Source organism: Bombus vancouverensis, chromosome 7 (genome assembly GCF_051014615.1).
Source record: "Bombus vancouverensis nearcticus chromosome 7, iyBomVanc1_principal, whole genome shotgun sequence".
NCBI lineage: Eukaryota > Metazoa > Arthropoda > Insecta > Hymenoptera > Apidae > Bombus > Bombus vancouverensis.
Window position 1 is genome coordinate 3,027,998 of NC_134917.1, and position 27,471 is coordinate 3,055,468.

The 27,471-nt window shown below is 38.2% G+C and overlaps 1 protein-coding gene across 20 annotated transcripts in view; it reads right to left on the reverse strand.

Annotated features, from left to right (window-relative positions):
• LOC117164651 (bromodomain adjacent to zinc finger domain protein 2B) overlaps positions 1-27,471 on the reverse strand; it is a 236,752-nt gene that overhangs the window by 98,750 nt on the left and 110,531 nt on the right. The window contains exon 1 of one of the 20 annotated variants that reach the window (XM_076619753.1): positions 27,079-27,097. The exons of the other annotated variants lie outside the window; for them this stretch is intronic. The gene's annotated coding sequence lies outside the window, so the exon portion shown is untranslated. Of the gene's footprint in view, positions 1-27,078; positions 27,098-27,471 lie in introns of those variants that run through there. 20 annotated transcript variants of the gene reach the window in all.

Here is a 27,471-nt window from a genome sequence, read left to right on the forward strand (position 1 = left end):
TATAAAGCTATACGTAAACGCATAGAACATATGGAGCGTGCACACAGGCAAGAGACAAGCAAATTGGCTGCTCTCTCGCGTGAATTCAAAATTCTAATCAATTAATTTTTCCTGTAATAATTTGGAGCAATTGTAACATCTTGTCCAAAGTCAGAATATGTCTTAATATTCATGAACGATATTATGTAACACAAATTTAAAATTCTCATAATATAAAATACATGAATTATGTATTTTCTTCTTCTAAATACACGACAAATATATATAAATGAGCTCTGTGATTATAATACATATATATATTATATATATGCGTATTTTCTTCTTCTAAACACACAACAAATATATATAAGTAAACTCTGTAATTATAATATATACATGACCGTATAAAGCTATATGTAAACGCATAGAACATATGGGGCGTGCACGCAGGCAAGAGACAAGCAAATTGGCTGCTTTCTCGCGTGAATTCAAAATTCTAATCAATTAATTTTTCCTTTAATAATTTGGAGCAATTATAACATCTTGTCCAAAGTCAGAATACGTCTTAATATTTATGAATGATATTATGTAACACAAATTTAAAATTCTCATAATATAAAATACGTGAACTGTGTATTTTCTTCCTCTAAATACACAACAAATATATATAACTGACCTCTGTGACTATAATACACATATATATTACATATATAATCGTACGAGGATATACGTAAACGCATGGAAACATATGGAACGTGCACACAGGTAAGAGGGAAGCAAATTGGCTGCTCTCTCGCTCACGATAGACCAAAGAAAATACATAACCCTCTATTTTATGTGTCTGGCCATTGTGTGTGTGGATGAGCATGGACGCACGCGCGCCCACGCGTTCGTGTGCGTGCACGCTGCACACGTGTCCCAGCCGCGTTATTCATCCGGCTTATACGTACGAGTATATATAGGTCTGATGCGTGCGTACGTGTATGTTTACACACGACCTTCCCCATGTTACGAGTATCTGGGTCAGTGTCTTCCTCGAGAGTGGCTTTTCGAGCCTCGATTCGGTGTTCCCACCTCGATTTTCCTTGATTTTGTAAACGTGCCTCTCTTTTGTTTTTTCGCTGCCAAGGTTAGCCCTCGGTGATTGCCACACAGCATGGCGTTTCCGTTTGTCCAAACCCTCTGATTTTTCTGCCCTCTTCTTTTTCCCTTTTCGTCCTGCTGTATACTTTTCTCTTTTTCCCTTTTCTCTTTTTTTCTGCTGTTATTTGTTTTCGATTGCCTATTTGCGTTTTGAGTGGGCGGATTTGTTTAGAGAACACGTGACCGCAAGAGAAGAGAGGGATTTTCGAAAAACGATCTGATTTTCAAGAGGAAGATCTTTCCAGCGGAATCTGTGCGACAGGTGGAAAATATTGAGCTTTATCAATGGAATAATTCTAGAGAGAAAGATGTCCAGATAAATTATCGTAGAAATACGATGTAACTGACTCGGGTCGTAGCGTCTGAACCTCTTTTCACACTGATCAACTCTGTAAATTGAAGAGCGAAAAAAGTTGATGGCGTTACAAATACTATTTTTGAAATTTACCTTGAAATGTGCTATCTCTTATGCCATATTCCTTTCATAAATAAACTCGTGGAAGTAGGTCGTTTGATTCTTGAGAGTAGAATATTAATCACATTCTTATGTAATGAAAATAAGAAATTAACAGAAAGTGCAAATCATCAATTTGGCCTTTCAGGGGCTCATATAAATGATATCATCTAATAGAACATGCGGTAATTATTGCGACTGATTCAATTAACATGTTGGAATATTTTCAACAATTACTGTGATAAATGTTTTCATCGTTCTTATCGAAACTTAGCTTGTGGCGTTAAATTAGGCTACGTGTGACCTAATTGGTAAACCGCGTCAATCGCAGGTCGTTAAAATGAAATGACAAGAATACAATATTATCGGGGCGCTTAAGCAATCACGGTAATAAGCACGAATTAATTCCACGAGCAACACATCTCGCGGCACACGGCAATCGGACACGTTTTGCCGTAATCGTCTCGAGCACTCGCGATTGAGCAATGTGGGTGAAGGCTAATGGCCGACCTTAAAGTTTTAATCGACGATTTTCGCGAAAAACAACAACGTTCCGTCTAGTACATTCTTTCTCTTATTCTACATCGTTCTTTCCCTCTCTTTGTCACTCTTTGACGAGCAAGTTTATCTCAAAGTTGCAGAAGAAGAAAGAAAAGGCAAAGGAAATAAAAAGAAGAAGAAGAAGTAGAAGAAGAAGAAGAGGAAGAAGAAAAAGAAGAAAATCGATAGTTGCAAGAAGGCAAGAAGGATTTTCTACGCAGTCGAGTTTCTTTAGTGGAGCTCGTTCCAGTTAAACTGTTGGTCGGAATTAATTTCATGGAGAGAACGTTCGAGGTGATTCTACTCGCGAAAACGCTTCGAAACGCCTGGCCATTGAAGGCCACCGGCAGTTATTGCCTTCGACGGTGCTTTACGCTTTCTTAAGTAATTTTACTACTCCCGAAGAATGCAACGGTTACGCGAAAAGTATTAATCATCCGGTGAAGAGTTACTATCTCCTCTTTTGTAGGATTCCTCAGGCTGGCTGGTGAATGAACCTGCAGTGAATGAACCTCTCCCCTGGTATATTCCGTGTGAATGATAAGTGTTTAAGGAAGCGTGCGAGAGGTCAAGTGGCTGTTTAGAATACGCGGACCTGTTTCCAGTGCGTTTCAATGAATTCTACGAATGCATCGGCAATTTTAACCGCGTTGTTAACGTGACACGAATTTCGAGTAATCTTAGAATCGTCGAAACAATCGGCAGCAAACAGTGTTTTCAATCTGATCGCTATTGAAACTCTTAACACTTTGACTGCCACGTGATTTCTCCTGTGACGCCACGCTGGTCATCGGCGACCGAAGCGCTTGAACTTCTTACAATCGTAAAAATTGAACGAAAATTGACAGTTGGGGCATTTTGAATATAACCGATAAATAGAAGATACTTTGAAATAAAAAGTGTCCCATTGAACAATTAAATATTTTTATTAGAACATTAATATTTAAAAAATGAGAACAAACCTTGCATCTAACGGTGCAGTATGTTAAAACACTTTAAACATAAATGTGGCTCATCCGTACAATCTGGACGATAGGTGGTCACCTTTTTGGTCCGATCCTTAGCAATTTTTGATCCTCACTGTTTAACATTTTTTTATAGCACTCTCTGCAAAATTTTCGTGCCAGGTACGCTTGTCCTTCTTTCTTCTGCATTTCGTGTCGCAATCTTTGTCGAATAAGTATATTTGACGGCTCTGATGAATGACACTGTGTAAGGTGCATCGCGAGTGCCATTCTAAACGCTGATACCTTGATTTTTGTTTTCGTTGCTTGTTTATAGAGTATCATCGCGTTTGAAATTGATGTATTTAACAATAACTCTAAAGCTAATTTTATATTCCACTTGAGGGTTCTTCTATGTGGTGTAGAATATGCTATCGTTTGATCCGATAAATCTACAGCACGTTTTCCTCTGTTGTGATCTACCACTACCATTGGTTTATCACAAACATAATTTTTTTTGCGGACCTCTACCATTTCAGCCGAATGTTTCGTCGAAATCATAACAATGTCACGCTTGTCTCTCCATCTTACTATTATATATAGAATGAGCAAATACTGTTTACTAATATCTTCTACACGTTTCAACAATATATTCTGCACGTTTTGCTTACGACGAAAGAACGAATGCGAATGGTTTGTTGAAACAAACGAAGCCTTGTTACAATATGTCGTTATCAACTGTTATCATGGCGCCACGGTGCTCAGCCGTGACCACCAATAAGATAACCGGTCCATTGGGAAAGAATGTTGTTTTGCACCGTCAATTTATTATTATTTTACCATTATATGCTTTGAATAATAAAAATACTCCCGTGGCGTCCTAAGCGAAACATGTGATTTTCACGTGGCAGTCAAAGCGTTAATACATACGTCCACTAAAGTAGAAAATCCTGAGTTTGTGCAATTAGGCTAACTATGCGAGATTCAGAAGTTGTAAGTATGTATCAGGACTTGTACAGTTTACTATTATTAGCTGGAATAAATACAACAAATTGTCTGTTCAAATGTAACAGCGTTTCTTGCGCAAGAATAAGATGCATAATTAATAAACTAACATCGTGGTTTTGCCATGTCTGTAAGTAAAATGCGTTACATTTTTATTATTCTTACGTTTTATTATTCATGTTGATTGTCATTGACTAATCTATTGAATCGTGAACTATTCATTCGGTCATTTATAATTGACCTACCTGGAGTCTCTTGCACAATGATTTATTAAGTAACGATAAGTATAATACTAGCGAATCGACAAGTGTTAACTTGCAGGTTATAGACTTTTCGTTTACGATTCTGGAATTCTACGTCAGATATGATAATTAGATGATTTTCGATACGTAACATTTACAGGAATAAAATTACATTTCCTGTGTTATCAAACTCGTTTCGATCACATAAAAACATTTATTCATAATTTCTAACTAGTTATTTGTAAAATCTTACTAATAATATTAGTTTAATCTGCAGGAGGACTCTAGTAGCCATGTTTTAATTACAGAAAAGGAAACACGCGATCTCGCCAACAACCAGTATCATCCTAATATCTCAAAATTCTCTTAAATAAAATTAACGTAGCAAAATATTCTCAATTTAACAGACTCGTGATCTCGAATTGAATTTGAGAAGATGCTCGTCAGAAACCTCGTCCCTTTCAATCGTCATAGCACAGGCAACGAAATCGTCCATCGACTGAATTTTACTGGAACGCGACACGTTAGAGAAGTGCAAGGGGAAAGAGAGTGGCACTAGTTCCTCGGCTATATCATCGTCAGCGGCAATTAAAAATAATTATCAGGCGGATTCGAGCTAAAGATGGCGAAGCCAGAGGCGGTAGAAATTCAGCGGATCGATTAAAAGCAGTCGGATTCAAAGGAAAACCTGTGGCTGCGGATTGAAACACAGCGAGGTTTCGCACCTGTACGCACGTTCCAGTTCTCAGAGTCGCACGGCCCACATTTCGCTCGCTAGCCAACGATCGAGTAGCGTTTCTCAAGTTGAAACCTTTTCGCCCTCCCCCTTTCTGTCTCTCTATCTTTGTCTGTCTGTCTGTCTGTCTCTCGTTCTTCGATCAACCTCGCCTTCGCTGTTTTCTTTGTGATCGACCGACGTCCTTGACGAACTTTTCCTTATTATGCAAGAAGGATCGTATTTCGCGTTGTTCGTTTTGTTATCAAACTCTGGATAATCAGATTCGACGTGTTGTGCTACGTTGATGATTGACAGTTTGTTGTTTAGGGCTTAGGGGATTGTGGTCGTTCTAAATTCGAGATAACAATAGCGCTGGCTGGATTTAGATGTCTGAATTTTGATAGACAGTTCATTGCCGCGATGTTGGTCAACGGCAGCAACGACAGTTGAACATTGAAATTCTTAAACGTGTGTTTGCACACTTGGACTTGACAATTGCAGCTTGAAGATTTGAATTTAACGATTACAATGTAAAAATTTGAATTTGCACATTTAAGGCCTCCAATTCTTTAATGCCACAATTCTACAAGTTTATGTCATCGTATCTAGCAATGGCCAGTTTCATTTCTTTTCTCACTTACTTCTTCGATCGCAACTTGTACAATCTTAAACCGGTACGTACGTGAAACGCAAGGAAAATTCAAAGTCAACCGGTCGAAATGCTCTGTTCGAGAGGTTCCTGCTTCAAACCCTTAGGCTTTGCTCCAAAAACTAACCAACAAAGCCCCTACTTTTCCCTCCGACAGCCTACTAACTAGCAAAACCCTTCTGTTCTACTACGAAATCTACTCAATCGACAAAAATCTCGAGCCTTATTCAAAAATTCGCAGCATCGTTAAAAACGGAGGTTCACGAAGATCGGTTCGAAAATTGAATAACCTGGGAGTTTCACGAAGGATCGACGAGGATTTCGTTGGGAGATCGGTTGGCTACTCGATTAAAAGCCGGAAACTTCTCTCGCGGCGTGTCAAGATGGAACGAAATTGGCGGAAGTTACGTAGTGAAAACGCCTGGACGGTATTGCCTATAAATCAGGCCGTGGAGCAGCGCAACGCGGCGTTGCCCTCCTCGGCTTCGTCTTCCGCCGTCCTTTCTTTCCCTTTTGTGCACTGGCTCCTCTCTTTTTCTCGTCGTAAAACGCGCGTCGTCGTCCCACATTTGCCATCGCAGAGAAAGAGAGCGGAGGATCGATCGACTGGTCGAAACGATCGTCTATACGACACACACAGAAAGTCGCAACCGACTGCAGAATTGCGAGGAAACGCGTTTCGTCTCGACGCAGCCAGAGCGAAGAGATTTGTACAATAGCGTAATCGATAATTGGAAATTGGGGTAAATAAGATTGCGCGTGTTTACGATTAGGCTAACGCTAAATGTTAGGTATAATAATTACCTACGTGCTGTGCTTTCATCATTTTATGTCTGCGTATTACGTGTATTTTGTGTTCCTTGGAATTTTTCATGGATACTAGGTTGTCCGAAAAGTTTCTTTCGTTTTATGAGGAAATAATAGACGCACATTTTTTTGTTTTATATTATTTTGTCGAGTTACGTACGATCCATCTTGTTCTGTTTGAGATGAACACCGGGACACTTCACAGACTTGGTTTCACGTTTGTATGAAGGTGCACTGTTGTACTCTGTGCGTTAACTTTGAAAATTTAATAGAATACAATTTTATCCCCTTTCGAGGAGAAAGATTTACATATATTATCGGTATATCAGTGTTATACATATAAAATGTCTCATCTACATTGAACAATAAATATTTATGTGCATGTTAGACTTAAGTTGTGAAAATAATATTGTAATTACTATGAGACACCAGTATGGAGAATATAATAGAAGATTTAAAGTAAATGGGATAATATTTATTGAAATTGTGAAAGGTTGGGTCGTCCGAAATGTTTCTTTCGTTTTATACGGAAATAATGGAAGCACGATATTTCCCGTTTTATATTATTTTATCGAATTACGTATGATCCATTTTATTTTATCAAAATAAAGATCACAACGTTCGACGGATTAGGTTTCACGTTTGTATAAAGATCGTTGTAAAAGACGTGTCTGTAAGAGAAAGACACTTTCCGGACAACCTAATGTGTACATATATGTAAACATTTGCAATTTATTAATAATAACATTAGGTGACTATTGTTGTGAAATAGCGCAGCTACTCTTCTTTAAAAATACAGAAGATTATTGTGTTCATCCTTATACGTTTCAGTGCCAAGAGTTTTTTAAGAAGAAGAATTTTTAAGAAAGATAGCGCTTCGTTCATTTTTCTTGGTCTATCTTCGGTTCATCAATCATATCAGAAACGTTATACTAAACACTGAAAAGTTTGCGATTATTTGAAAAAAGAAGAATAATTATGAGAGGAAAGTTTGAGACGACTCGCTACGAGCTACATTCGGAACAGCGTGGCGCTAAAACGGTTAACCAAAATTTCAGGTGCAAAATGTTCGACAGAACCGAGCGATGATTTTGAGTATGTGGATAATATCAATGGAAGCCCATACGAGAAAAATTCATTTATAAATTCATATTAAGTCCATTTTATCGATTTTTTATTTCCATGCTATTTCATGGGTTAACAGAGTTATATACCGATTCAACGCGTTTTTCCATTATAATCTTCAATTATTAAATTCACCTCTGCCTACATAATTGTAACGTAAAATGTACACATATGTACATCTTGCGTCGAGAGGAAAGCTCCATGTGCAATAATCTTCCACTAAAAACCACGATAACACCGCGAGGGATAAAAAAAAAAAAGAAAAAAAAAGGAATCGACAGGAATAACGATCTAAAAAAGTCGTAAAAGTTGGATGATAGCATGGAGAAGCTTGAATTACCGATGCTGAATGGTTACAACGTAACTGACTGTATAAACGTAACGATTCTCTGAATAATACTTTAATTAAATTACAAACATTTTTACGACGCGTATCGCGCGTACACCTTCGAAACAATCTCATTGAAACTTTAGAATGTCGTCGCTGTTTCGACTTTTTCCCTATTATTTCGAGCCTGCAGCATCAAAGGCACGTTTTTAATCTCTTTATTTTCCGCGATTTTTCGCTTTTATTTCTTTTTATCATTTTTCGTACCGTTCCAAGAGTAGCACGCGTCAACTTCGTGGTAATTACATTGGCCGTGATATGTTTTAATTCCACGAGTCGTACGGCCGCTTCGTAACTCTATTATTATTAATTTGCGTGATTTTTCGTATCGGATTATACACACCGGCAACGAAATTCGCCAACGCCAGCCAGGAAATCCGTCGCAATCGGATAACGCTCGCTCTCGTTATGTTTCTCTCTTCAACAGTCGTGCCTACAGCCGTGCCATTAATTTAATTATACGATAATTTGTGAAATACCGACAGCTTCTTTTACCCTCCTATTTCATCGTTTTACACGTGGCTATTTCGTTCGTTGTGTTTTTACATTTCGATTCTTTTTTTCTCGCTTGAATAACGCGTATCGTGTTCTCCATAGTTGTCACGAGTTTTATTCAAAACATCGAAATTATTTAAAATATTTGAGTAAAACGCGGTAAAAGAGAAAATTGCTAAAAATATAGCAGCATATGCTTGGTATTTCTGATTATAGAAATAAAGAGAGGATATTTCATCATTCGATTTTATTAAAACTATTCTTATTTTCCTCTGGAAAAGACCACGATATTCACTTTTACAATTTAATCCGCTATTCCATGTAAGCCGAAATAAATCTTCTATTTCAATAGATTTTATTAAAGCATGGATAATAACCTTCAAATATTTCATTAATTTTTAATGTAATTGTACTAGCTTTTGTCCACATCTCCCTTTTTTTTATAACTAATAAAGTATTTCAAAGAAGAAAATATCTGAGAAGATACAAATATAAACAGGTGAGGAACAAGGGTTAATTGCTGCCGTGAGATATAATTTTCTGTAGGTAAATCGAGTCGTTGACGAAGACACGGGTGAAATATCTTCCTTTGGAATTTTTATTTTTACTCGAAAGAATATCAAATCAAATAATTGTGATTTATGTTTGCAATAAGTAGACAGTGTCGAATTAATATCTTATTTTTGTTATTTTTTCGTTTCGCAATTTACGTGCTAGACAACTGATTGCGTCACGATGCTTAAATACGTCCAGCCGATTACATGAAAGTCGAGTGGAATCCGTTCCTAGCCGGAAGACAACGTAACTTTGTCTATCCAGGCCTAGCGATCCCTTGAAAACTCGAGAACCTGCTCAAGGCCCATATGCGTGTGGAGTACAATTTTTCAACCAGCTGCACGCGCGACCCAGTGAAATCATTGGCGACAAGAAACTGATAAATAACAAACAAAGCACAACTTAACAAGGATCGCTAGAATCATCAAAGAGATTAAAATCACCGACTGATAACTGTTCATAGAAATTTTGTAGATTTACAACGACACGTTTCTCGCGTCTCGTAGTTTCATAATTCCTCTAGTACTTTTACGCAATTTTATAAGAATTTTGGTGACATTAAAATGGGAATTAGACGGAACAGAAATATTAAAATAATCTTTCAGGATGCTACGTGCTACAATTTTGATGCTACTTGATTAAAAATCCAAACATTCCATATCGAGAACAGGTATAGAAAATTCGGATACAAAATCTAACTTCAACTTATTAATTTTCTACGACTAAACAATCCTGCAAATCTGCAACTTGTTCTTCTTCTTCCGGGAATATCGTATACAGAGTTTTATCGCGCCCTTATGAAGCCATAAAATAAATAAAACATAGCGTCTAGACTCGATAGAAAATTTTCAGTGCCTGAAATCGAGCAGTTAACGTAATCCGTATCAGCGTGCCAACTTTTTACAGGTAAAAAGAAGTTTCGTGAATAAAAATCAAGGATCCCCGTGGCGAGGTTACGAGCTACAACTTGGTTTCGCCGGTGATCTAGTGATTTAATCGCTCTGTCGGCCAACTTTATTTTTATTATTCTCTCTACTCTACTACTTTCTTCTTTTTTTTTTTTTTTGTCCAAAATGAAGCCTGAAATCCGCGTAAACGCGGCATGCGAACTCTGGCGCGCGTTCACGGCCAGAAGTTTCGGCGTTAGTTTGGCCAACTTCATATTATGTACCGTACATAGGGTAACAAGTTCGCCAGCGACGCTTAGGCAACCAACAGTTCTCGAAGAAATTCGAAGAATAAAGTACAGTTGCGGAAAGTCGGATCCTTTCCATTTTCATTCACTCTCTCTTTCACTGCATTCAGCCAAGCTTTTGTTTCTTCTCCATCTCCGCCTAGAATCAGCCTTTTCACGCCACCCATTCAAATTCTTACGATGAAACAGACAAACGAACGATCGCATAACCTTCTGTTCGCGGTTCATTTCTCAGTTGCTCGTATCGATTCAACTTTCTAGCCTATTTTACGAGTCTGTTTCGTGTCATTTTTAGTCTCTTCGCCTCTGCAATTTCACCTGTGATATCACGCTATAACGACGCTTTCAATGTCATTGTTGCTTGTTTACCGAAAGGTAAAATAACATTTTTGCTATGTATATGTAGATGTTTAGCTTACGCGTACAAATTGTAATTAATTCATCGAGTGTCAGGTAATATCTCGTTTAAATTAATTAATTTATTTATTTGGATTCAAGCAATTTTAAATCGCTCGATCATCGTGGACTTAGTACGTATCTATGTATTAGGTCATCCCATAAGTTCGTGCCGTTTTTCGAGCGGTTATATATGTTATTTTTTTTAAACACCTACGAATCGTTGTCTTAGGTATTTTCAGAACATTTGACATTTCTTGAACTGTCAAACTTCGTGATTTTTCAACAAGATCCCGAATTTTACCTTCGTCTGTCCGAGGAGGACGCCCGGAGCGTTCCTCGTCTTCTAAACAGAAATTCCCAGCTCTAAAACGTTGGAACCACTTCCTACAGGTGCCAGATGAGAGCGCATTTTCTCCATAAACAGCACATATGTTCTTCGTGGCAATTGTTACAGAACTTCCTTTCCGAAATTCATATAACACGAGATGTCGAAAATGGATACGCATTTCACTCGTGATTTTTTACTGTTAGAAGTCACTGTGTTCGCTATATTACGATCTTATAGCCACGAAAATCTGCTCTAGCCTGTTCTCGATCAGCTAAGCTCAAGTGCATTGGTCCCTTATCGCCGTATGTTTATAAATCGACACATGAAAAATGTATACACAAAAATCGGCACGAACTTATGGGATGACCTAATATTTACTTGATTTGGAATATTTTGTCAAATTTCTACGCTTGTTCTTACTAGCCAAGCCATTTGATTTTAAGATTCTCAAATTAGGGTAACTTGACTAATCTGAATGGAGCTTAAGCGATAAGATAATGATAAATTAATTTTATGTACGTCGTTACTTGTTTATTTACTTGTGGGTTTCTTTCATCGTTTGTTAATTCAAGCTTTGTACTTCTCAAAACGTGAAAGTGGCGTGCGAGACGAATTGCCATAGCTCTAACACCATAAAACTATTTTTAACGTGTAGATACCTAAATATGCTCCACATCTTTAATTAAACTTAACAATACGACGAAAATGAATAAGTGTGTGTACCTCATCACGTTTCCGCCCTAATAAAGACACGTGTTGCATGTTTTGAACGATGCTAAAAACAACAAATCCGATACCAGTCATCTTGTCTGATAGCTTTAGCGTTAACAAATAAAATTCGTTAACGTCAACACGACGAAATGTTGTGCAATGTTAATGCTTTAAATCGACCATTTCATTTTGTCTGATTAAACACAATGCTGCGTAAAATGAAACAGGTTTCCTGAGAGTCGCATGATATTCGAAACTTCAGCCAAGCTTTCACGATAAACCCTCGATGCTTGCATAAAACGAGCCATGATGAACGGAGCTACTGAACTTTTGCGGAGAACCGGACGCGAAATGCCAGGCGGTGCGCGTATTTATCGCGCATCTTCAAACGAGAAAATGTCAGTGTCTGTGAACCAAAGAATTCCGATGTTCACCTTCCTGGTCGTGTTCACGCGTGCATAAGACGCGTGCTTGGGGTGAACGTACCCACACAAACGCGTTTGCCCGCGAAAGTCGATTCTGCAACGTATCCGCGGACGAGTTCTCGTTCGTAACACGCAACGACAACGCGTGCACGATAACTCGGGCCAATGTTCGGAAATTTCATAAGATTTCTGGATTATTCAGTTGATTTGTTCTTATTTAGGAAAATTATGCGCGTTAAATAAATGAAATATATGTTTCTGTGAAGAATAACGTTGGTCCGAGGTAATGACGCAGTTAAGCGGGCTTTTTACAATTTCGGCTCAAAATTGATCATAGATTAAGTTAAAGTAAGTTAAATAAAGTTTCAGCCAACAATCTTTTAATAGTTAACAGTGCTATATAGTTTCATTTATTCAAACATTGAAACTTTGCTTAAACCTAATTCAAATCTGATCTGGTCGAGTGATTTTGGTAAATTTTGAGAATTAGGTGAATTGAGGTGAAAAATATATTTTCGTTAATTTCTACGAGATGAGACAAAATTTTTGAATTTGTGACTCGTAGCAATACAATGAATAGTATACTAAAGTGTCTCGTGATCTCCGTTGACGTTTGTAGTTTTAGTAATAAAATAAAACTTGAAAAAAAGGATTAGTTCAAACAGCAACAATTGGGAAAATTTAAAAAAGTCGAAAAAAGAATTCTACGCGAAAAAAGAAGTCGAAAATATAGAATAACAATTTTTCGTTTGAGGCTTCGTTTTCGAGAAAATCGACTTTGAATTTTCGATGGGTACGCGTGCGGTACGTTATAACGGATCTCACTGTAGATCGTTGTCTCGATGGAAGAATTTAAAAGAAAAAAAAAGAATATATAAGCAAAAGATTAAGTTATAAGTTATAAGTTTAAGTTATAAGATCCGTTATAACGTACCGCACGCGTACCCATCGAAAATTCAAAATCGATTTTCTCGAAAACAAAGCCTCGAACGAAAAATTTTTATTCTATATTTTCGACTTCTTTTTTCGCCTAGAATCACTCCCTCTCCGCTTGTACCACCAGTTGTCAACCACCCTGTATAATTAACAATTAGAAACAAAACTATGCAACGATAAAACGTTCCACATACGATGCTCGAATCGTAACGCTAGTCGCTGTAGTTTCTCAGCTTTCCTCGCTGTCTCTTGATTACGCGTCCATGTTTCCGACGCTTGAGGTCATTTGGATCACCTGGTTTACATGAAAGGGGTACGCGGAACACGAGGGATCGATGTTTGACTCGCTGAATGACGTTTTAGGGCATGGTCAGTCAGGGTATCGGGGATATTTCGGTTAAATTTCAACCTACTTGGTTGACGAGGGTGCACTCGATGACTGAGTTACGATACGATGGTCTTCGATGTACCAGCTTGGGTACATGCTTTGGTTACTAAGAATCTGGAAGGTGACATGGAATAGGAAGGGTAGAAACTTGGTTTTACGAGCATACGTGATATGGTTTAACGTTACCTTGACAACGTAACAACCCTCCAAAAAAAAAAAAAAAAAAAAAAAAAAAAAACAAAAAGACCCAGAGGTTGCGTCAATATTTCCCATCAATGAAACTGTTAACAATGCAAACTAAACGAAAACCAGCAAAGGAAACCTTGCCACTAACTGCAACGAACTATCCATCAGACCGCATCTACGATTAAAACTCGTGTAATTATATACAAAAGTTGCACATTACAGAGTGGAAGTGAACTGATGAGAAAGAAAAAGGAAAAGACTGTTCCCGTACCTAACTAACGAACTACAAAACCTTCTCGTCAGTCGTTAAGCGATCTACCAAATCCCGCGATGCATGTCGGACTCGCGTTGCTACCCTATGCAAGAATCACGTAGGAATAGAAATCGAACGGCAAGCAAAAAGAACGAAAGAGACGAGAAAAAGGAAAAGAAGGAGGGAAAATCGGAATATAATTCAGGCTTATCCATCCAGCTGATACTTTCAGGCCGGTATCTCGACTTTCGTTGCGACAGATCGATACGAGAACTCGGGGTGGGGCATTGTCGTGGCCCCCCAACCCCTGCTCTGCCGTGTTCCAACCTCCCCCGGTTGCTGACGACCGCGACGAGGGTCCTGCTGCCGCGCCGGGACACGTAGATCGCTCGTCCTCCAACCTTCCGCACGCTCTCGATTCTATCTACCTATGTGTATATACGTGTTTCCTCCTCTATACAGGGTGTCCTACGCAACTGGGACAAGCCGTAACTGTGGGACACAGTGGCAGATCGAAAAGAATTTCGTTAAGAAAAATGTTTCCGATGGCATCACTTAGCTAGCCGAAGCAATAAGTATTTACAGTTTGAACCTTCGGATTTTTAATTTTTAATTTTATTTATTTTTTTTAATTTTAAATGCCGCCACTGTGCCATATCCGGCTGCGAAAGGTCGAAGCTTCGAAGGTTACCCGTGCTTTCTTCGATCTTGGAACTTTGATTATACAGCAACCGATGGATCTTTCCATTTCGAAAAAGTATTATCGTAGAAAAGTATCGAGGAAAGACACCACTAGCTTGACACTTTTATATAGAGAACGAAAAAAAAAAGGATAGATCGATGTATAAAGAAATTTATAATTTTATTTAAAAAAAGGTATAGGTGTCCTTAAAACCTTTGAAACACCAGCACTTTGAAAGTGGACGCGTCATTCTAAAATATTTCATTTTCTCTAATGAAATTCTTTTCTATCTTTCACCGTTTCGGAGTTATAGCTTGTCCCAGTTACGCGGGACACCCTGTATACATACATATACATCTTTATATGTGCGCGTGACCAAGCAGAGAGAGGGTTTCAGTTCGTGCAACGCGCGCGAACAAAAACAACCGGCGTTTGGCAAACTGGATATCGGGGTGGGGCTGCTCTCCATCTCTCTGTCTCTCTTTCTCGCTCTGTGGCCTGGGTTTAAGGCTCCTAAACGACGTTTTGAGCACGTCCAGTGAACAACCAAGCCGCGTTTCCCTTCGCCGCATACGGTATCTGCCTTTGCTATCGCGTGAAATTCGAGGCCGCGGCGAGCTGTACGCGATCGATACTCTACACCGTCCGCCGGATGCGGCCAAACCATTCTTAACGCGCCGCGATAATCCTATGGGAATTCAATTAGATGCTTCGAGATGTTGGATTATGGTCATTACGGATGTGTGTGTGTACGCTGCTGGTTCGTAAGTCAGTCAACTGTTCTAATGAAGCCTGCAGCCGCGGGCGTTTTTCGTATCTTTTTCTAGACAGAGTATCTTCCACCCTAAACTCGCTACGCGCATAAATATCGCCACAATATTGTCATTGTTCGTGCTATATAAAATATTTTGAAATTTTCCGTTAAAATTATAACGAGACAGGCACTGTGACGATTGTGCCGATAAAATTTGAAACCGATCTGAAAATGTAGATAGAAATTACAGATATTTACCGCACACGTGTATTTGCTAAAAATATTAATATGCGATACAAAAGCCACGACGCGATAACAGCGTGGTGCGGTGAAATTAACGCGTTCGTATCAGGCGAATTTTACCTGCATATTTTTTACATGTTCTCAGCGTAATAAAATAAGTAGAACGCGATTTCGGCTGGAAGGTTAAGGATCACAGAAATGCGAATCTAATTTTTTAAAGAATATTTGTTGAATCTAAAGACACGAGTATGTTAGAAATGGATGAAATTTTGTAATATACCGATGTCATAACGTTATAACATTCAGTATTTTTGAATGTTCGCGATATTGAAAGAGATATACATGTGTATGTTTGATACAAAATGAAATAAACTGAAAAGAATTGGTAACGCATCAATAACGTAATATTATAATAAACAATTCTTTTGAACGTTCAGCAAATTGACAAATATATACAGGTGTTTAATAACAAAGTCAAAGAGGGAGAGAAAAATTGGGCAATACATGGATGGCTCAATGTTACAACGATAAATATTTGTAAGTGTTCAGAAAATGAATAAAGATGTTCGTATATTTAATAACAAAATTAACGAATTTGCCAATTCTCAAAGCGAAAATTTCTCATGTCCTATAAACGGAACTTAAAGATTTGAAAATAAAATCGATCGCGTCTATTGTCGTTAAATTCGAGTTGCCGCTCCAATTGAATCATCTAGGTCGACAGATCCTCTTAAGCCCGCTGCTCGTAAAATGGCTCTTACAATCGTCTAAATTCGATCTCGTCAGTCAATCGTGAAAATTATCAGGCAGACTTTATCCTGACGCTTCACAAATTTCCACGCCAGTTCACATTTTCCACCCTAAACTCCCTACACGCATAAATATTGCCACAATATTGCCACTGACTAAATTATCATGCTCGCGCTATATAAAACATTTTGAAATTTCATTGAAATTACAACGAGACAGGGACTGTCATGATCGTACCGATGAAATTTGAAACCGATCTGAAAATGTAGATAAAAATTACACATATTTATTGGAAACACGTACTTGGTAAAAATATTAATACGAATAGCGTGACAACACTGAATATTCAGATTCATTGGCACAATGGATGATTAACTATTTAAATACTTTTGTGATCTCCGTGAAATACGTACTTATGCCAAATATATTGTAATTTCTATAGATTCAGATTTGTTTCAGAGTATCACAACGCTGCTAATGAAATCTCAAGACGTTTCATATGACACGCATAATATACAGGGTGGTTGGTAACTGGTGATACAAGCGAAAAGGGGGTGATTCTAGGCGAAAAAAGATGTCGAAAATATAGAATAACAATTTTTCGTTTGACGCTTTGTTTTCGAGAAAATCGACTTTGAATTTTCGATGGGTACGCGTGCACTTTATCGCGTCTCGTTATAACGGATCTCACTGTAGATCGTTGTCTAGATGGATATTATTGTGTTATGTTATTATTAATAAAACCTGTATTAATAAAACATGTCCACAAGTATTCGTACATCATTGCGTTTTCGTTTCTATCAATTCGTAGAATTGATCGATATAGCTAAATGAGAGTAAAGAAAGCGTAAACCGGTACAGATGTTGCAAAGAGTGGATGGCGTAGTCGATCGATATCGTACGCAATCAGAGATCGGACGTGATGAAACGATTCTGGACGCGTACGAGCGTCGCCATTAAACGAACCGCGATTGGCATTCTGAAACTGCGAAAATGACGGTTACATAAAAATGTCGTGGACACGGTGTATCGACGCGAGTGGCCACGTGTGAAACGCAGCGTCCAAGCGACGCGACGCACCGCGAATACATATGTTTCAGCCCGCAACGAGAAGAGAAGGAAGAAGGAAAAAAAAAAAAAAAATAGGAGAAACAAAAATTAAAAAAAAAAAAATTGTTAAAACGGTGTTCGAAGTGAGTCTCCTTCCTGTTGGCGATTTTTTTTCGAAAATTCCATCGAAATAACGGTCGAGGGAACTCGATACACCTGTCGCGATGATCGATACTCCGACACGCGAACGAGGCAAGATGATTTTTAATATACTGGAAAAATTGTCGACAGAAAAATTCAATTAAACAAAGCGACCTATCCAACGTCAGCATGCTTCTATTCCTCTCTAACCTTGTTCTTTCCTGTCTATACGAATATCGTTTTTCGCTCAGTCTAATTATTATGCATGCATTCTGACCGAGTTTTTAGCGACTTTCAAATCGTTACTTCCTAGAAATCTCTATAACAACGACGAAATATAAATACATATACTATAAGAATTTGAATTTGATTTGAATATTTGATAAGAATTAAATAAACAATATAATTTATCGTTTAAATTTCTTTTTCTTAATCTAAGGGAACGTCCTTGCTACAATTAATTCAAGTGTTGCACGTAACATTTTTTCATTTTTCAACATCTCACGAGCCAAACTGGTTGGCTAACTCTACTGTTCCATGATAATATTCATTAAAAAAAAAAAATGAAAGATTTATTTCTAGGACCGAGTTTTTAGCGACTTTCAAATCGTTACTTCCTAGAAATCTCCACAACAACGACGAAATATAAATACATATACTATAAGAATTTGAATTTGATTTGAATAGTTGATAAGAATTAAATAAACAATATAATTTATCGTTTAAATTTCTTTTTCTTAATCTAAGGCAACGTCCTTGCTACAATTAGTTCGAATGTTGCACGTAACATTTTTTCACTTTTCAACATCTCACGAGCCAAACTGGTTGGCTAACTCTACTGTTCCATGATAATATTCATTAAAAAAAAAAAATGAAAGATTTATTTCTAGGACCGAGTTTTTAGCGACTTTCAAATCGTTACTTCCTAGAAATCTCCACAACAACGACGAAATATAAATACATATACTATAAGAATTTGAATTTGATTTGAATAGTTGATAAGAATTAAATAAACAATATAATTTATCGTTTAAATTTCTTTTTCTTAATCTAAGGCAACGTCCTTGCTACAATTAGTTCAAGTGTTGCACGTAACATTTTTTCACTTTTCAACATCTCACGAGCCAAACTGGTTGGCTAACTCTACTATTCCATGATAGGATTCATCTTTAAAAGAAAAAAAAAAAAAAATGAAAGATTTATTTCTAGGACCGAGTTTTTAGCGACTTTCAAATCGTTACTTCCTAGAAATCTCCACAACAACGACGAAATATAAATACATATACTATAAGAATTTGAATTTGATTTGAATATTTGATAAGAATTAAATAAACAATATAATTTATCGTTTAAATTTCTTTTTCTTAATCTAAGGCAACGTCCTTGCTACAATTAATTCAAGTGTTGCACGTAACATTTTTTCATTTTTCAACATCTCACGAGCCAAACTGGTTGGCTAACTCTATTGTTCCATGATAAGATTCATTAAAAAAAAAAAATGAAAGATTTATTTCTAGGACCGAGTTTTTAGCGACTTTCAAATCGTTACTTCCTAGAAATCTCCACAACAACGACGAAATATAAATACATATACTATAAGAATTTGAATTTGATTTGAATATTTGATAAGAATTAAATAAACAATATAATTTATCGTTTAAATTTCTTTTTCTTAATCTAAGGCAACGTCTTTGCTACAATTAGTTCAAGTGTTGCACGTGACATTTTTTCATTTTTCAACATCCCACAAGCCAAATTGGTTGGCTAACTCTACTGTTCCATGATAGGATTCATCTTTAAAAGAAAAAAAAAAAAAAAAATGAAAGATTTATTTCTAGGACCGAGTTTTTAGCGACTTTCAAATCGTTACTTCCTAGAAATCTCCACAACAACGACGAAATATAAATACATATACTATAAGAATTTGAATTTGATTTGAATATTTGATAAGAATTAAATAAACAATATAATTTATCGTTTAAATTTCTTTTTCTTAATCTAAGGCAACGTCCTTGCTACAATTAGTTCGTGTTGCACGTATCATTTTTTCACTTTTCAACATCTCACAAGCCAAACTGGTTGGCTAACTCTACTATTCCATGATAGGATTCATCTTTAAAAGAAAAAAAAAAAAAATGAAAGATTTATTTCTAGGAACATAGAACTTGGAACATCAAAAGATCATCAATTACGGAGAACATCTTTCGAAAAGGATTTTCACTGACTGAGAGATTTAATGATCATCAACTATCGATGAGTCTTACGTACGTATACTTGTAGCATGTGCTGTCATTGCATAGCAACGGATGCAATTATTGCAGGAGCTTGGCGTATATCACGCGACCGTCTTGACGCGTAAAAATGCCAAACTGTCACACAGCAGACTGCACCGGTTTACCAAGGAAATTGCTGTCTAACGAGACACCGATTATTCCCTACCATCGAGCCATCCTCGTATCAACGACCACTAATTGCAAAACTCGACGAATCGGCTTGAATTTTGCTGGATCCACACTGTTATTCACGAGCAGCTTGTAATCAGCGAAAAATTATATTTACTCTGCCCGTTATGCCTTTTATGAACAGCGAATTCGTCAACGAATAACTAATCTCTCTTTAGGAAATGATATTTTTGATGAAAATGATACGATGGAATCTTAAAATTGGTCACTGGGTTAAAAAAAGAAATGTATCAAAGAGAAATTAAAGATGTTAGCGTATTTTGCTCTCCTGGAGAAATACGAATATCGTTAAGGATAATTTTTGTTACGAGTCCTTTAATTCTTATTATGTCTTCCCCGCTAAGAATACACTGAAAAATCTCAGCACACTTTCCATTTCCAGTGAAACTTCAACACCTGATAGATTATAAAGCTCAGATTTAAATAAATCTCTTGGTATAATGTTTGATACATTACGATGTTATACATCAGCTATTTTCTGTACAAAATTATAATAATATAAACTATCAACTTAAGCGATGTTCCATATCGTTTTTCGTCCAGTTTCGAAACAAGTACGACGACTGTCTTCAGATTTCTCAGCGAGGCTGTGTTTTTCAAAGGAATTATTCACGAAAAACCTACCTGCGTCCAGCTGACGAGCTGTCTTCAAGCAGTTCTGGCCAGTGTGGAGCCAGCATTACGTATTATCGTTCGCACGATGGAAACTCGAAGTCGTTCGACGAGAGAAATCGCCTGTGGACGCGTTCAAGATCGCGAGAGGTTGGCGCAGCCGACGATAATCGTCCCGATGCATTATTAGCGCGTTCTGTCCAGATGCAACGGGGTCAAAGACCCGAGGACGACGCTGCGGGTCCAGTAACGTGCAAGTTCCAGGTGCACGGACCACGACGACAAACGTAGAGGACGAGCATACATACTACCACTACGAAGTATGTGCCAGAGCGAGAGAGCAGAGCAGAGGACGGACGTCGTGAATATTCGCATCGCGAGATATCAACTGCGCGCTCTGTCAAACTGCCACTCGCGTCGGGACGAGGAAAAACTATTTTCACCCTGGCTCTCCCCGAAGGATCGATACGAGCCTCCTTTCGTTCCACTCGACCCGGTCTGCCGCTGTATTTTTAATTCGTTCCACTAATTCGTCGCGAGCTTCTGATCGTTCGACAACAACTATAAGTATACTTATCGATATACATACAGTGGTTTTAAAAAGTATCCACACATATTCTTATTTTCCTACGAAGCTATGGCAATGTATTACGTTCTACGTTCCATTTTCGTAGTATTACATTTTTTCCATTTTCTTATAGCGGATTAGTCACGTGAGAGTGGTATTAAATGATACGTAATGTGATATGTTTGAACTTAATTAATCGGTAGATAAATGTTATAATAAATACAGCGGTATGGCGATATTTTTTGTAGCCGCTGTGTGTCTATGGCGCGGGAAATACCGGCGAATAAATTACGATTTCGTTCGACTGACGCTCGCGAGAATCATTCGGCTGAAATGGGAAATAACTATATCCGAATACAGCAGATTGCTAATTTAAATCGACGAGATATAATATGCGATTTCGACTAGCTGTAATCGCACCTTGGTGGGATCTGGCTGATTACGATATCGATATTGAGCGTGGAATATGATAATCAGAGCAGAAAATGGGATTTGCAAAATATGGACGTATTGGTGCGCAACCGTTGCGCTCCTTCTTCTAATTTTTCAAACCTGTCTACACCCTTCTTTTCCTTTCTTTCTCGTTCCTCTTTTTTTTCATTTTACTTCATCTCTTTCCACAATGTACCTGATATCAAAGGGATTATGGCCTGTTAACGCTACAAGTACCAAGGTAACCAATTCATAAGTTGTCATAGAAATTCTATAGATTTACAAGGCTGTATTTATGGAGATTTCAATGCCTTTGATAAAGTATATGGATAGAGGCTTGTTTTCCCTGCATTATGTATTTATTCATACACATACCTGCTTCTTTGATACCAAGTCTCGTACGTTAGTCAGAGTATGAAACTCGAGTAACGTTAACCAGGCACGTGAAAATAAAGCATTTCTTCTAATACGATATACGAATACAGACGAGACACAGATTTGATCGACTTCGTTCTACGATCCACAATTAAAAGGCCAATGTACGAGGCGTTCGAACGAGATCAAAGCACAGCCATAGAAGAAAGGAGAGGTCGGTGGAAAAAAAAGGCTTGGATGTATCGTAAAACGAGCGTGGCTCGTGGAACGAGTGCATTCCCCTTGGAAATCGCGAGGCTGGTGGTACTAAAGGTGCTTAAGCACGGCCCTGTTCCTCGTCTCCGTCCGTTTCCTTCTCCGTCTCTTTCGCGCCTGTTAGTTCCTCGGCCAAGCAGTTAAGCTAGCGTAGCCGGTTGCCAGTTAGCAGAGCGGCGTGCTCGTATAAAGAGTCTCCCGGCAGAAAACGAACCGCCGTGCCGGTTAATCGTGTGCTTGCCCCGTCTCTACATGCTCTACAGATGAGTAAGAAAGAGACAGTGAAAACGGACGCACACACCAGTGCATACAGGGTGTCTCACACTTTCTCAGTGTGTTTAAACTGCAGCAACATGTCGTACAAGTAGAAATAAGGGGGAGATGCCGCGTAACGAAAAGTCTATAAATGCTTCATTGGGAATTCAACACCACGTGGACATTGCGATAAATATTTTCTATCTTTTAAGTACATTTTCAAATTTGTTTCAAACTTTACCAACCTGATCGTGATAGTTCAATGTCATTGGAGTATTAATGAAATTAACGAATATTTGGTATATGTAACAGACATAAAATAAAATTCATAAAACGTGTCCACAAGTATTGGAATACTTTCGTGAATAATTATAAACAACCTCGTTTTCGATATTTGTTTTATAATTTCTCGGCGAAGCATTTGTGCTAAAAAGTGAACCCGTGGTTACGTGACATTTTACTCTTAACGTTGCTTATAAAACGTTACGTCGACGTAGTTGGAAAGGAAAAGTACGGGACACCCTATAGCTGGCGTATAATCGCGTATATTCGCGTGTCCGTTTGTACGCGTCGTGCGTATCCGCTTCGCCTTTATCCTACGTTCTGCCCCTTTATTTCTTCCTGTTTCTCTCTTTTCCTCATTTACCTTCTTCCATCTTTCTTACTTTAATTTCTTTCCAGTTTCGGACGCGACCAGAACGTTCCTGTAAACGACGAAATGCAAGAGCGTCGAAGAAGATTCGTTCGAGAAAGTATACGACATTTAGGTTGCGTGTCACAGCGAAAGCGCGATTTTATTTACGCGACGACTTTTACCACGGCGTAATAAGGGAGATACTATAGTTAATTCAAAGGCGATCGCGACCGCTTCGACGTTAATGGCGCCTAGCAGTCGCATCTAACATGGACGGCCGCGTCGTTTAGGCCGCGATACAACGCCGTGACGAACACGAGTACCTACACCCAGAGACTTACGACGTACGATGAATAAAACTGAACCGCTTACATAGTTCTCCTCGCGCTAGAAGAGCTCGTCTTCTGCGACTACTGTTAGTCTGATGAACGTTCTCGCGGGCAATTTATTTGTACGCGATGCGGAAAATAGGGAAATCCCTGAAAATCGACGGTGAAACTTTCATACGTCTTAACACTTTGATCACGTTGGTCACTATGACCGGCCAATGGTTTCTCCTGTGACGCCATGGTTGAACTTCTTACAATTGTAGAAATTGACAGTTGGGGCATTTTGAATATAACCGATAAATAGAAGATACTTTGAAATAAAAGTGTCCCATTGAACAATTAAACATTTTTATTAGAACATCAATGAAAAAAATGAGAACGAATCTTGCATCTAACGGTGCACTGTGTTAAAACACTTTGAACATAAATGTGGCTCATCCGTACAATCTGAACGATAGGTGGTCACCTTTTTGGTCCGATTCTTAGCAATTTTTGATCCTCACTGTTTAACATTTTTTATAGCACACTCTGCAAAATTTTCGTGCCAGGTACGCTTGTCCTTCTTTCTTCCGCATTTCGTGTCGCAATCTTTGTCGAATAAGTATATTTGACGGCTCTGATGAATGGCACTGTGCAAGGTGCATCGCGAGTGCCATTCTAAATGCTGATACCTTGATTTTTGTTTTCGTTGCTTGTTTATAGAGTATCATCGCGTTTGAAATTGATGTATTTAACAATAACTCTAAAGCTAATTTTATATTCCACTTGAAGGATCTTCTATGTGGAGTAGAATATGCTATCGTTTGATCTGATAAATCTACAGCACGTTTTCCTCTGTTGTGATCTACCACTACCATTGGTTTATCACAAACATAATTTTTTTGCGGACCTCTACCATTTCAGCCGAATGTTTCGTCGAAATCATAAAAATGTCACGCTTGTCTCTTCATCTTTCTATTATATATAGAATGAGCTAATACCGTTTACTAATATCTTCTACACGTTTCAACAATATATTCTGCACGTTATTTGCGACGAAATAACAAATGCGAATGGTTTGTTGAAATAAACGAAGCCTTGTTACAATATGTCGCCATCAACTGTTAGCAAGGCGCTACGGTGGTCACCCGTGACCGCCAATAAGATAAACGGTCCATTGGGAAAGAATTTTGTTTTGCATCATCAACTTATTATTATTTTGCCATTATATGCTTTGAATAATAAAGATACTCCCGTGGTGTCCTGAGCGAAACATGTGATTTCGCCGTGGTAGTCAAAGTGCTAATGGATGCAAATCGTTTTGTGTTATGTCTTATTACGAATAGTGATATACAGGGCGGTTGGTAACTGGTGGTACAAGCGGAAAGGGGGTGATTCTAGGCGAAAAAAGAAGTCGAAAATATAGAATAAAAATTTTTCGTTTGACGCTTTGTTTTCGAGAAAATCGACTTTGAATTTTCGCTCGGTACGCGTGCGGTACGTTATAATAGATCTCACTGTAGATCGTTGTCCCGATGGAAGAATTAAAAAAAAAAAAGAAAAATTAAAAACAACAATATATAAGCAAAAAATTAAGTTATAAGATATAAGATTAAGTTATAAGATCTGTTATAACGTACCGTACGCGTACCGATCGAAAATTCAAAGTCGATTTTCTCGAAAACAAAGCCTCAAACAAAAAATTTTTATTCTATGTTTTCGACTTCTTTTTTCGCGTAGAATCACCCCCTTTCCGATTGTACCACCAGTTACCAACCACCTTGTATATTATTTACAAATCATCTTCTAATCTCAGATCTCATAATCTAAGATCCACTTTCGAAAATGATAATCTTTCGCAACCCACTGGGAGAATAGTTGCGTGACACATGTAGGAACATGTTCCATAAAAAAGTATATCAAAGAACAACAACTATTAGTATGTAATAATGAAAAGATTTCGAGAGAGTTCTCGAGGCTGTGTTGATCACTCGAACCATTAACCCTGGACGTTACACTGACCATTACTCTCTCAACTTAACGACCTAATCCGATAGGAGGCAACCGCTTCTTCGTTCCCCGTGGTTTTCAAACTGCACCGAAAGAACCAGACGAACCAGATCCGCGACGACTCCTCTCGGTCAGAGCTGGGCTTGTGAACGCGGCTTTGCACGCTTGTGCACAAAGCGGTCCGATATCTCTCTCTGTCGACCGGTGAGCCAAGCCCAGCGTCCAAGGTGCGTCACGCTCGAAAATATGCGTGCCTTCCGCCTCACCCTTCGCGCGGCTGCAGTTGCACCGCAGCCAATTCGATGCACATGAACACCAACCGCGTTTGTTCAATCGGTGCTAGCCGAGAAGTCGAAAGAAACGCGACGATGGAAAGACAGAGCTGTCGTTGAGACAGAGCGATCATCGATAGTGGAAAGAAAAAAGGAAATTATACTGAAGTTGTAGAATAAAATTGACAAACTTTGCCAACATGCATGGCAAGTTCTTCTGAATAAAAAATGTATGCACCATGGATCGATTCGTCCTTCTCGAATTATGGAAGGTGATATGAACACAAACCATAAGTAATCAAACGCATTTCAGCTATTTAGCTGTCGATGATAGTCATTAACTTGAGACTAGGTGAAATTCTTCTCACATTGATCCATTAAGAAGAAGATCAAGAGGAAGAACGACATTTTTGGCTAACAAAACAGTTGTGTAACAGCTGCTTCCTCGGATGTTTGCTGAGATAAGTTCCCCTTTCTTTAAATAAAGACAATAGGCACTAGGTTGTTTCGTTGTGCATTAATATGAATATTTACAAATACATTTCTGAGGACCTCTGAGTGTAAGTTGTACCAAAGTTTTCAAGTTTCTCATATCAAATGTTCGTTAATGGACAAATGATATTCCTGTCTATATTTTATCGCAGAATAAGTCGAAGATTTAAAAATCTTACACACGTTCACTGATATAAAAAATCTGTTTGGCGCATATTTTAACGCGTAATGATAGTATGGAAGTAAGTAGAAAAAGAGATAATGTCGTGCAAAACGGGAGCGTTACATGCTTCGGCAATAACGCGATGCGACACGCGGTTCCGTGTAACGCATTAACATCACCTTGATATCACCTATTTTTAGAGGCTACGTTGATTTGTGAGAAATCGCGTGTCGAACCAAACAAATAAAAGGATTATGACGTAGAATGTAGAGTACTATACATAGGTGGGAATGCAAGAACGGTTTCAACATTGATTTTCCAATGTTCCCTAATTTCCACGTCTCGCTAAGTTTACCCTCGTCACCGAACTCCAACATCTTCTTGAAGTATGGTTACACGTTAAGACCGTCGTTTTAATCGACTCTGAAGTAGACGTTTTCGGGTCTTGTTCCTTTCGCGATCATCCCTACACACTTATCGTCATTTCCTAATTTTATCCAGTTTCCCTTGCCCTCGAACGTCACGATATAAACACGGAGCTAAGAATTTTAAGAATTTTTCTCGAATACCGATAATCACTGAATATTTGTAAAAAAAAGTAGTAAGAGAAAGACAGATATCACACCACGAGATATATCAACATTCCAATTTATATAATTCGATATAAATAAGTATTTTATGATGTCGACAAGCATCGAACAGTCGTACGAAAGAAGCTTTCAAAGGAGGAAGAAGAAAGAAAAATGATATCATACCACAAGACATACGTGACGCTTCAGCTAATCTCTTGATACAAAATTTTCAAAGTGCACATCTTCCTCATTTACTTTCCCCTTCCAAGATTTGTATAATCCAACTGTAGAGTTGTATTTCCACGATATATTTCACTACTAACAACACCCACTACTCTCCGGGAAGAAGAAGAACAGGAAAGAAAGAGAACACTAACGTTTCCTCTGCAAACACAACTCTTCACGGGGCTTCGCTTCAGTCAATTTCACGTTCTGCCTGCAAAATCCACGTACTCCAACACAGCATCGAAGCTGTACTTTCACAATATATTTCACGATGATCGACAAACACTGAACCCGAAAAAGAGAACCGCGCTACCCAAAACACCACCGTTTCCTCCCCATGCACAAATATTC